At 37.6% G+C, this 13,198-nt stretch overlaps 1 long non-coding RNA gene across 1 annotated transcript; it reads right to left on the reverse strand.

Annotated features, from left to right (window-relative positions):
- Nucleotides 1-1,414: 1,414 nt before the first annotated feature.
- On the reverse strand, nt 1,415-10,742 carry LOC138896472 (uncharacterized). Its single transcript, XR_011409647.1, has 2 exons — nt 10,157-10,742; nt 1,415-3,826 (listed from the first exon to the last, which is right to left on the reverse strand). It is a non-coding gene; the product is annotated as an uncharacterized lncRNA (long non-coding RNA).
- Between the last annotated feature and the right edge of the window lie 2,456 nt (nt 10,743-13,198).

Raw genomic sequence — 13,198 nt, forward strand, 5'->3', positions numbered from 1 at the left:
AAACAAAAACACAAAGGAGGTTCGAGATTGTCTCCACCTAAAAAAAGAAAAGAGAAGAAAAGAAAAATAAAATATTAAAATTCCTATATTAAACTATACTATGCTTCCTCCACAAGCTCATCACGGCCTCCAGAATGTTTACAAAGTTCATCGGGGCATTCCCCGGATAAATTAGTTAACTAAAGGGACAACCTCTCGCCTCAACAAAAACTATAACATAAACGCCCTAAAGGTTTGCCTACCCAATGTGATCAGCCTAAATATGCTATTAGCGATAAAAACAATAACGAAACAAAAACACTTAAACTTAAATACTTTAATTTCTGTTTAGCCTAAGTTCCTTAGCCTATTCTTCATAATCTCAAACAAGCACAAATCACACAATGCAACAGAAAACATCCAATTGATAACATCTAAATCACGCATAGAAATACAACGATAATAACAAAATAGACTAAATAAAGTAGTGGGTTTAAAATATGATATTGGCCTAAAGAAAACTCTGAATCACTCTCTTTTGTTAATAATTGAGAAATCAGCTAAAGAAGATCACTTAAAGAAATCAATAAACTATAAAGAAGTAATGAAAATTACTCAAAATCATGGCCAACTAACGTTTTTGAACCAAAAGAATAATAGAAAATGACAAAGGCAAACTTGTACCAAAACTAACGAGAATATAGATCGACTGTATTTAAAGGGGGCTTAAGAAGTTATTTGGAAGGAAAAAGAGGAAATCATACTACCAGATACACTACTCATGGGCATGAGCAAATACTTTATGACTAGAAATTTCAACGAGAATCACCAAAGTTATAGCGATTATCCAACGAAATATCAATTTGAAGCTAGCTTAGATCAAAGATCAGAAAATTCCCGCAACAATCAAGATTGAAGAATTGCAATCATAAAAATGAAAAAGATAAAAACATAGCACATATTTTGATCCATAACAAACAAACAAGAGAAATGCCAACATCACATTTCGATTCACAAGCACGATATTAAAATAAAGAGAGAAGAGAGTAAATTGACCTCTTATATAATCAGCAAACCTCAAAATGTGAAAGTACGGAAACCCAAATCGAAAGTCTGTCGAACAGAGCTTGATATAAGAATGAATCGTAACCGTAGACCGAATCTGAAAATGTTCTAAAATCGGGAACCTTGGACGACGACAACCTCGATGGGACCTCGAACCTGCCCGGAAACCTCAGACTACTACCTACGACGATCTCGAAACTCGCCGGAATACTTGATGGATCAATGGTTTTTGACTGATTTTTAGCGAGTTTGATGGGGTTTTGGAGTGATTCAACAGGAGAACAATGGTACTTTAGGTGAAGTTTCAACTAGGTTTTCTACATGCAGAAGCTATGGTGTATTCATGGTATTGAATTGCTGCGTTTTTCAGTTTTGGAGTTTTCTTTCCAGACTTTTATTTCTCGTTCGTCCCCTCTCTTTCTCTATCTATGTGTATGTGCAGCTGCCTCGGTCCTCTCTCTAGGATTAGTTCTAGGGTATTATATCTGATGGGGTATGTGGGCAGAGGGAATGTGCCGTCCACTTTGGACCTTTTTAGCCAGATTTGTGCTTAAATGGGCCTAATTAACCAAAAATCTATCCACCCCACATCAACTCTTGCCTATTAAATAAATAAAAAAAGATAAAATCTAATCAAAATATTAACTAGCCCTACTTAAGTAGAAATAACTATTAAAATAAAACTAACCGTTAAAACAAAACTATTTTTGGCATTTTTCAAATATCATACTAAAAATAAAAAATAGGATTAGATTAAAATCATCACAAAATTAAAATAATATTTCTACCAAAAATACTAATATTTTTGAAAAAGATATGTAATGAGGTAAAAAATACAAAGTGAAACTATTTTTTTGTGTTTTCGAATTTTATGTTCTATTATTAGATTAAAAGTGAAAAATAGGCTAACAATAAGCAACGTAATTGATTTATGACCCGACGCTTATTCAAAACGAAACAAAGATGGACAGAAGATTGTGACCTAGCCTTGGTATTTAAGCTGCCTACATATCCTTGGCTATACAGGAATCAGGCCACGTGTAGTTCAAAAGTGAGAAGAGTGATGGAGTATACCGAGGTGGAGAGCCGATTGAGGCGCCGTCGAGGTTCCGGTCCGCGGTTCCTGCCATTACATCAAAAATAAAAGAAAAAATTACATCAAAAAAAATAAATACAAGATCCTATCTACTTCTTGTCTCGAATCTTCCTTGAATACCCACTTGATCCTTCAATCATGAAACTGAAAATTCAACCCCATTCTTCAAGTGGGCATCCTGCTGACTTGAGTCTGAAGAAAACTGGAAGTTGACCCTATTCTTCATGCGTGCACCCTGCTGCTTGCACTTGAAATAAACGTGAACTTGCGGTAGACTCGAGCTTGCAAACCTTGTCCTTCATGCGGCTTGTGCTACTTCTCATTTGACTTGAAAAAAACTGGAGGTTAACCCTATTCTTCAGGCGGGATCCTTCTGCCTCTAACTTGAACTTGAAAACTGAAAGTTGACCCTGTTCTTCAGGCGGGATCCTGATGCCTCTTTGACTTGAACTTGTAAACTGAAAATTGACGTTGTTCTTCAGGCAGGCTCTTGATGTTTCTATACCTTGAACTTGAAAATTGAAAGTTGACCATGTTCTTTAGGCGGGCTCCTGATGCTTCTCTGACTTGAAATTGTAAACTGAAAATTGACCCTGTTCTTCAGGAGAGCTTCTCCTGATGCTTCTCTAACTTGAACTTGAAAATTGAACGCTGACCCTGTTCTTCAGGCAGGCTCCTGATGCCTCTCTGACTTGAACTTGTAAACTGAAAGTTGTCCCTGTTCTTCAGGAGGGCTTCTCCTGATGCTTCTCTAACTTGAACTTGGAAAATGAAAATTGACCCTGTACTCCAAATGGGCTCTTGATGCTTCTTGAACTTGAAAATTAAAAGTTGACCCTTTTTTTCAAGCAGGCTCCTGATGCCTCTTGAACTTTAAAATCGAAAGTTGACCCTATTCTTCAGGCGGGCTCCTAATGCCTCTAACTCGAACTCTAAGTGAATTCTGAAATGACTTCCCTCGTTCTCCAGGTGGGCGCTTGCTAATGACTTGAAACTTAAAATGAATTCCCTCATTCTCCAGATGGGCGCCTGCTAATGCCTTGAACTTGAAATGAATTTCCTCATTCTCCAGGTGGGCGCCTAGTAATTACTTGAAACTTAAAATAAATTTTCTCATTCTCCAGATGGGCGCCTGCTAATGCCTTGAACTTGAAATAAATTTCCTCATTTTCCAAGTGGGAGCCTGATAACTTAAAACTTGAAATGAATTCCCTCATTTTCCAGGTGGGTGCCTGATGACTTAAAACTTAAAATAAATTCCCTCGTTCTACAAGTGGGCTCCTGATGACTTAACTTGAAATGAATTCCCTCGTTCTCCGGGTGGGCGCCTGATGACTTAAAACTTGAAATGAATTCCCTCGTTCTCCAGGTGGGCGCCTGATGACTTAAAACTTGAAGTAAATTCCTTCATTCTCTAGGTGGGCGCCTGATGACTTAAAACTTGAAATAAATTCCCTCATTCTCCAGGTGGGCGCCTAATGACTTAAAACTTGAAATATATTCCCTCGTTCTCCAGGTGGACGCGTGATGACTTAAAACTTAAAATAAATTTCCGCATTCTCTAGGTGGGCGCCTGATGACTTAAAAATTGAAATAAATTTCCTCGTATTCCAGGTGGGCGCCTGCCAATGACTTGAACCTAAAATTGATTTCTGAAATATTTCCCCTCATTTTTCAAGTGGGTGCCTGCAATTAAAACAACACAACAAACAAAATTTTCTGCCCCAGTTTGCACTAGGAAGATTTGTGAGTTGTTAGCAAAACTGTAAAACACCTATGCTATTGATGCAATGATGAGAGTAAAACTAAAGACTCGACTAGGATGTGCGTCTCCTGTGAGTAAAACCAAGAAAATTTGACTTGCAAATGCGCCTGCTAAAAATAAAACCTGAATGACCCAGACTAGAAAGTACGTCTCCTAAAAGAATAACCTGAAAGATCCAGATTAGGAAGTGAGTCTACTAGGGGTGAACTTAAATTACTCAAACTAGGAAGTGCGTCTACTAGGGATGAACTTAAATGACTCACACTAGGAAGTGCGTCTCCTAGGGATGAAGCCTTTAACATAAAATTAGGAAGTGCACTTCCTAAAGAAATAGAATCTGAAAAACCCAAACTAGGAAGTGCATCTCCTATATTTGAGGTTGAGCTTGAGGAAAACTATAAACTGAGCTTGACTAAACTAAAAATTGACCATATTTTCTAGGCGGGACCCCTGAACTCAAAAAACTAAAGATTAAAACTTAAGGAAACTAACAATTGACCCTATTCTCCAGGCGGGACCCCTGAACTTAAGAAAAACTATAAATTCTTCCGACTAGGGAGAATGCCTAGGAGGTATGATCCTCTCAACTAGGTAAAAACCATCTCAAACATCCTTTGTGCTCACAAAATTTGGGCACGATACCTGAAAAATTCCAACTTCCAATCTTTGATTTGGACATAGTCTTCGTCCCTGCTTCAAGCAAAAAAGACTTGTGAGTTTAAAACATAGTGGTTGGTTTGTGGCCTTGATCTTGAGGGTGATTGCTCCTACACTTGCCATGATAACTTTGATTTCAACTTGGAAGACCTTGATTGTTATTGGCTAACCACTTTCTCTGTCACCCTTATCACAGAAAATACCTATGATCCGTTCAAGCCCAAATCCTCTATCTATTGCATTGTACCCATGAATTGACATTTACCGAACCTTTGCATTTTACATGAATCTCAAAGCACTTCAATTGTTATCAACTCAGTACGAATGCCACTTTTCCCTGACTTATTCCACTTTGATGTGCTAGTCACACTTCGCTTTGTGCAATTGGAAAGCTGGTAGCAAATTTTGAAGTCATTTCTCACTTGTTCTGACAGAGCAGACTCAAAAAGAGGACTTAAACAAAGCAAGAAGAACAAAGTAACGGGACAATGGAAAGATATGACATCTAACAAAAGAATTACAAAGTAGAAAGTTTTCTGATGTAACACCAACTCTAATGATCATGGCGTGCATCTTGGAATAAGTGGCATGATCTGTCAAGCAAGTCTAATCTTCCATTCTTGTCATACCTCTAAGCTGTGAAACTAGGTTTCAATGCTCCAATTGTCCTATCTAATTCACGATCCTCAGTCGACTTGTAGTGCCCTGAAGGGTTTTTACTATCAAGCCTCTCTCATTTTGTTCTTTCTCTCAACTCACCGTCTCCTTATGGTGCCCGTGAGGGTTTTCACCGATAAGACTCTCTCATTTTCTTCTTTTCTTCTTATTTCCTCTGATTCTGCAGATGACAAAGCATTAACCATGGTAAAAATATCATATGCTCCTGGCATGTCTAACTCGGCACTCTCAAAGATCATATAGGAGGTCTTTTTTGGACTTTAATGTGACTTTTGGACAGGATTAGAAAGAAAGAAAGAAAGGCATGAAGGCTCAAATTCAAACTAAGATAAAATGGATAATTTATTTACAACTTTTGGAATGTATTTTAAAACTTTGCCCCGGTTTATAAAACAAGAGAATTTGAACCTCTTCCTTTTTTTTATATGGAATTTCTACAAAATTTGCCCCACTCTTGACTTCGTGGGATTATGAAACAAACCTACGGGGATACAAACTTCTTCTTCTTTTTTTCTTTTTTCTTTTTTATGACTCTAACTTGATTCCAAAGGAGGGAAAGTCAAAGAGATCAGCACATGCTCAAAAGGGTACCGAAGGATATAAAGTATTTGGGTAATTGAAAGAGGGCCTCCCAATCTCTGAAAATGCCAAGTACGACACATGCAACTTGAGGATGAAAAATGAAGATCATGCACAACATTTCTTTTGTAGCATCGGTATTTATATCCCAGATATGCCTTCCATCTTTCTTTAGTGTCGTGTCAAGTACAGAACTCTCATTGGGTGATATCTTCTTCACAATGAATACCCTCCGTCAGTTTGGGACAAACTCCCTTGGCTTTATATTGTAACCTGAGATGCACTTGAACTCAAAGTTGCTTGCTTCAAAAATTCTAGGACGCACTCTCTTATACCAAATCTTTGTCTTCCTATTAACTTCCCAAACTATCTGCCCAGTTTCATACAATTCGGGATTTAAATGATCTCAAAATGTTCAAATCTTTACTTCTTTCCCTCAAATGTCCCTATCATCTTCAAAACTTATTTCATTGCTTCCTGATTAGGCTTTTTCAACACCAGGCTGAGAATTCCGCGTGCAAATCATGTCACTAGAGTCGGCATGAAAAAAACTATAAAAGGAAAAGAGAACTAAACAAAAATAACTAGAAATAACAGAAAATATGAGATTGCATTAGACAGACGGTGTAAGGGTTTGAAAAACAAAACGACAAAAATAGACATGGGTTACAACCCTGGAACGATCCTAGATTACACTAGACGAGTTACTATAACTAAACGAACTAGGAAAAATATGAGGAAGAAGGGTTTGAGCCACAAGACAATATCCGGATTACGACCCTAAAATAACCCGGACAAACAGAAATGACAACAAAATCAACCACCAAAACTCCTCCCTGGCTAGCCAAGAAAGGAGTATCTTTCCAATTACCTAGCTCGACATCTTAGCCACTAAGTCGCACATCGACATTACCAGAACCTTCACAAGTTTCGATCACGTTGACCTTAGCAAATAGCTTTTGGGTCTCTTTTGCCAACTCGTTTTAAGATCAACTTCTGGAACCGAGACTGATAGCGCTGAAAACTTTGCGGTAAGTGGCCCTCCAAGGGATTCAGAAGAGTTCTCACATTCCTTTTCAACACAAATCATGCCACCATATGTGTCTCATTATGAACAAGCAAATGACTTTGGCTAGTATCCGTTGTATCTGGATTTTGCACGGTAATGTCACCTGCATCAATAAGCTTCTGGACTGCTCTTTTCAGATGCCAACACTTTTCTATATTGTGCCGGGGGCATTAGAGCAATATGCGCACCTTTGGAAATAATCAAAATTCTTTGGAAGGGGGTTCGGCATTTTTATCTGAATTGGCTTCAACATGTCCAATTGCCTCAACCTTTGGAACAAACTAGCATATGATTCTCTAATAGGAGTGAAAGACTTTTCTCTTTGCTGCTGCCTTTTCATTTTGTACTCTGGCCTCGGTTGGAACCTCTTGCGGGTAGGTGGTTAACATGCATGAGGAGGCGAGTAAAATATTTGTGGAAGTGGTGTAGGCCAATGCGAGTCCTGTGGATGTGGAGCATATGGCAATGCATTATGGATAGAGTAGTGGGAAGGTGAGGTATGACTTTGGGAATTTTGTGGAGAGAAGTAGCATCGGGGAGGATTATCTGGAGTACGGAGATATTCATGGGGTTGATGTTGAGGCTGAAAGCGTTGAGCAGGAACGCCCACTAGGACTTGTCATTGGAGGCTCAACAACATCAGAAGGGCTATTTTTGGGAAAGGTAGTTGGAGGACGAACGATGGATCTACTAGGGAGGTTAGGAAAGCTGTGATTAGCGGGAAAATCAGGAGAATATGGTGGATCATTTGACACTATGACCGGAGCTTGGGTAAGGGTAGCATCTAGGAAGCTAGGTGGTGGCGGGGGTGGTGCCTTCCCAGTCATCCAAACCTGATACATGTCCGCCATATGTTGTCTCAAAATCCTTACCTCTTCAACCAACCCCATGTCCTGTTCAACCAACTGCTTTCGTGTACCAATATCCACCAACTCAACTCTGTTGTCGGCTGTCATTGCCTTTCGACTTTATGTTGTAGGAAAGAGTTACCAATTTAAGAACCACAAACCAACCACCTTTCTCAATAATGAATATAACAAAGAGGAACAAAATGAAGTCATCATGTTAGCGTTAGGGCATTTAACATAAGATAATATCACATTATGTGCAATGTACCTAGTGACAGTTATCGGTTCTAAAATGACTCCGAGGCTATGAAGGTCATATGGCATCATCCCAATTTTACTTTCATTGCCCTTTTCTTCTTCGTTTCCTCTCTTACGCTCCTTGATTTGCTCATTTCTTCCCTCTCTTTTCTTTCTGATTATCACACTTTTCTTATATCCCGTAGTTTCCTCTCATTTTTCACATCCCACGACTTCATCTATTTTTTTCATTTTTCTTTCTTTTCTTTTTTTTCAAATAATTTCTAAATTGATTCGATCGAACCCGATGTAGGTTGTCTACGTATCATGTTCCACATGAATCAGACCAAGCGTAGTTTATTTTACTTTATTATAACATTTGAATATACAAAAATAGTTTCACTGGGCCCTACTTGCTTCATTTACAAAAATGATGGGAAAGTGCAATATCTTTTTGATTTTTTTTTTGGTCTTTTCTTGAAAAAGTTGTGAAAGAAAAATATAACAGGGCCCTACTTGCTTCAATTTCAACCTTCTTTCCCAAACATCATTCCGCCAAATGACCTTTCTACCCTCAAAGATGCAACATGTATCACATAGGGATGATTGAATGTCCTTTTGGGCCATGGGCCCACTTGACACAATTTGGACAGGCTTCCTATGAAGGAACACGGTACCTAGGACCGAGCCCTATTAAGTCACAATGATATGATGCAAATAAGCATGACCTTTGACCTAAGTTTTGGAGTTCACTAGAAAAGGCAGTTCGGGGGAGCGTATGGTCGATGGTGACTGCTCAAGCTTTCCACCCACTCCATACGTCTGACGGCCCCCTCCTAAAATAGAGGTGACTCAACAAAGTATTCGTGTACGCGACGCGTACTACGAGACTTATTGCAGAAAGAATTGACCAGGTAATAAAAATGATGACAGTTATAAAGCAGTAACACATAAAGGAAAAACTGTAAACACGTAAACAACTAGCAAATAATAAAACAACATAAACAAAAATAAATAAATAAAAACAAATAAACCAAATAAAACATAAAAAACTCAACAGAATATTTTAAAAAGCCAACAAGATAAAGTACCAGCTCGAACCTGAAACTTCCCAACAGAGTCGCCAAAGCTATCACACCCCTTTTTCACCTTAACAAACCCTCTTAAAAGAATAAAAAGATTTAAAAACTCAAAATGGTTTTCAAATTCGAAAGTGACAAAAAATTGTGTTTCAAAGGATTTTTCAGAGTCGCCACCTGACATTTGGTTTCGGTGTGCCAGGTCACCATTTTTTTTTAAAACAATTTTCCTTCAAAACACATTTAGACTCTAAAGCATAGTCTGCACCAGAAATTCTAGATAATGGGGTTCATTTGACCCGGGGAGAAGGTGTTAGACATTCCTCAAGTCCCGTAACGAGTACGATTGCATACTTGATCCGGTTGACTTTAAAGAATACTCAGATTGAGGTAAAAACACACAAAGAAAAATAAACACAAAAGAGGCCTGAGGTCGTCCCTACCTAAATGAAAGAAAATTACACGAAAAGAAAATTAAAGTAATAAATTAACCTATACTATGCTTACTCTGCGATGTCCATCACGGCCTTCAATTACATTCACTACGGGGCATACCCCGGATAAAAATACATACAAAATCCACGGGGCATTCCCATGAATATAAACTAAAAGGAACAACCTCTCACCTCGAATAAAAATAAAATAAAAGAAAAACAACTCTAAAGTTTGCCTACCCGAATGTAACCGGCTTAAACATGCTACTAGAGACAATAAAATAAATAAAGCAAATAAAACAGAACTAACTAAACCATGCTGGAAATCTTTTGACTTTTTATTTTAGGTATTTGACCAAGCCCAATTTTTAAAGCATGTGAGAAATAGTTAATTACTAATGGGCTCAATCTTTCAGCTCCACAATCCAACTATTTTCTTTGTACCTAATTCGTATGGATTCAATATCATTAAAATAGTTTTGCAAAGCAATTTAACCAAATAACTTTTTCTAAATCAATCCACTATTCTCACCACTTCAACGTGTTAAGCTAATAACGAAAAGAACAAAAATTAATACATTCATCACATTAAAGATAAGTGAGGCAAAGAAACACAAAAGACAAACATGTATAATGATAAAAAATGGAATAGGAAAAGTAAAGAAATGACCTCAAAGTAGCTGGTGTAGAGCCATAAAATTGGAACACGAATCAAATTTGGGACCTCATCCGGAAACCACGAACGGAAGTCCTCGACAGACCAGATTTGGAAGTGCTTTCCCGGCGTTGCTGGATTGATTGTTTTAGCAGTTTTGCCGCTGATTTTGCTGCTTAGAGGAGAAGTGACGAGCAGACGGATTAACCATAAAAAAAGGACAGTAAGGTTCCAATATGTGGAAATATCAGAACAAAGACTCCGTTCGAGATTGAAACTGCAGCGGCGGCGGAATTAGTAACAACAGAAGCGTCGGAGGAGGAGGAAGCGTAGGCGGCGGAGGCGGAGATGGGGTGGTGTGGTGGCTGGGTCTTGGAAGATAGGGTGGCTGATCCTTTTTTTTTTCTTTAAGGTTCATGGGAGATGTCGCTTTTATTTTGGTTTAGGGGAATTAATATTGGCCATAGGATTAAAGTCAAATAGAGGGCCAAGATTAAAAGGTGATCGGCTGGGTTAAATGGTGCGGGTCAGGGGTTAAGCTGATGGGTCGTGGGGTTTGGATTTAGAAAAATTGGGTTGGGTCTATGTCTTTTGTGTTTAAATTTGGACTAAGAAGACTAAATAATATAATGTTTTTATAAAAATATAAAAATCACTATTAATTAATTAAAATAAACTACTAAAATAAAACTAAACATTAAAAGTGAAACTATTCTTGTATTTTCAAATGTTATAATAAAGTAAAATAAATTACGCTTGGTGTGATTCATGTGGAACATGATACGTAGGCAACCTACATCGGGTTCGATCGAATCATTTTAGAAATTATTTGGAAAAAAAAAGAAAAAAAAAAGAAAAAAATAGATGAAGTTGTGGGATGTGAAAAATGAGAGGAAACTGAGGGATGCAAGAAAAGTGCGATAATCAGAAAGAAAAGAGAGGGAAGAAATGAGCAAATTAAGGAGCGCAAGAGAGGAAACGAAGAAGAAAAAGGCAATGAGAGTAAAATTGGGATGATGCCATATGACCTTCGTAACCTCGGAGTCATTTTAGAACCGATAACTGTGACTATAATGTGAGATTATCTTATTTTAAATGCCCTAACGCTAACGTGATGACTTCATTTTGTTCCTCTTTGTTATCTTCATTATTGAGAAGGGTGGTTGGTGTGTGGTTCTTAAACTGGTAACTCTTTCCTACAACATAAAGTCGAAAGGCAATGACAAACGACAACAGAGTTGAGTTAGTGGATATTGGTACACGAAAGCAGTTGGTTGAATAGGACATTGGGTTGGTTGAAGAGGTAAGGATGTTGAGACAACACATGGCGGACATTTATCAGGCTTGGATGACTGGGAAGGCCCCACCCCCGCCACCACCTAGCTTCCTAGATGCTACCCTTACCCAAACTCCGGTCATAGTGTCAAATGATCCACCATATTCTCTGAATTTTCCCACTTATCACAGCTTTCCTAACCTTCCTAGTGGGCGTTCCTGCTCAACGCTTTCAGCCTCAACATCGACCCCATGAATATCTCCGTACACCAGATAATCCTCCTCGATGCTACTTCTCTCCAATAAATCCCCAAAGTCATACCTCACCTTCCCACTACTCTATCCATAATGCATTGCCATATTCTCCATATCCACAGGACTCGCATTGCCCTATACCACTTTCACAAATATTTTACCCGCTTCCTCATGTGTGTCAACCACTACCCTGAATCCAGAGCCTGCGGACGCTAACAGGGCTACCTTGGGTCTCCTAACTGTGAAGTCTACAACCAACCTCTCAATCAAAAGCTAAAGATTGAGCTAGGTGCCATGATTTCATTTGTTTTCTTTTAACCTATTAACACAAAGGTCAAGAATTTTACTATTATAAAGTACTATAGATGTGACTATCCTTGTACGTCTCAACTTTCTCAAAAACTAAAGTTGATTAAAAATGCTAAATTAGAAAATAATGACGTGATGAACACCAAAAATGCATCTTTGAAAACTAAAAATAAATTTTAATATGTGAGGGACAAAAATTAGGTATATATTTCTATTTACATAGCAATCCATCATGTCATTCACACCGATGACTGAAACAATAATACTCCATAGTGAATATGCAGAAATATAACGATCAAGTGGGCATAAATAACTAGCTTCAGGATCAAAACTAAGAAGGACCGTTTGATTACCTCATTGCAAAGTTTTAGGATGCCAGCGGTTTTTATTTTAAAAGCTAAAGTGCATATATTAAAAGGTCAAACGTATATTTTGTCAAGTCAATTTTTGCTCAATTGTACGCGTCAGAAATGTCCAACTTCAAATATAACGAGTCGTTTGGTTGCAGTGTCTGGGATTTAATTTATAAAAAGCTAACAATGATTTCAATACTCCAAAGTTATTGAAACCAAGAGAAAAGAAAAGAAAAAGTATATTATTAATTATATCAAACAACTATACTGTAATGTTAAATTAATTAGGTTTTGCTTGCTATGAATCTTTACAGTTGGACTATTTTTATAATAAAAATCATGGTATGTTCCATCTAACAGACTGCCATTACAAAGTCAAGATACACTAGTCAGTCATTAAAATCTCATGAGAAAACCACCCAACGTGAATATGTTAAAGTGATTTCTATTTGACAAATTGAAGATATTTTTTAGTCATCACAAAAAAAAACCTATTTTTATTATTTTGAGAATTTAAGTATTAATAAATAATCATTTTAAAATTCAAATATATAATATTTTTATGACCGCGCGCGAAAAAATTCACTAGTTATACTTCTAATCGAAAGTTAAAATTCTTTTTAGGATCTTTCCCAAATTCCAATTTACAAAACTCTCCAGTAAAACAAAGCCCCAGATCCCTTATGCCACTTTCCCCTTTCTCGCTGCTTCAGCCTTCACGCCACTGCTTCTCTGTTAGCATTTATTCTTCTTTACCTCTACGGATGCTTCACACCTTCATTGCTCACTAGTTATTACTCAACACCCACCATTGTAAAGTTTCCTCATATTTATTTTATCTCATTACATATCTTTTTCAAAAATA

This window comes from Nicotiana tomentosiformis, chromosome 7 (assembly GCF_000390325.3).
Source record: "Nicotiana tomentosiformis chromosome 7, ASM39032v3, whole genome shotgun sequence".
NCBI lineage: Eukaryota > Viridiplantae > Streptophyta > Magnoliopsida > Solanales > Solanaceae > Nicotiana > Nicotiana tomentosiformis.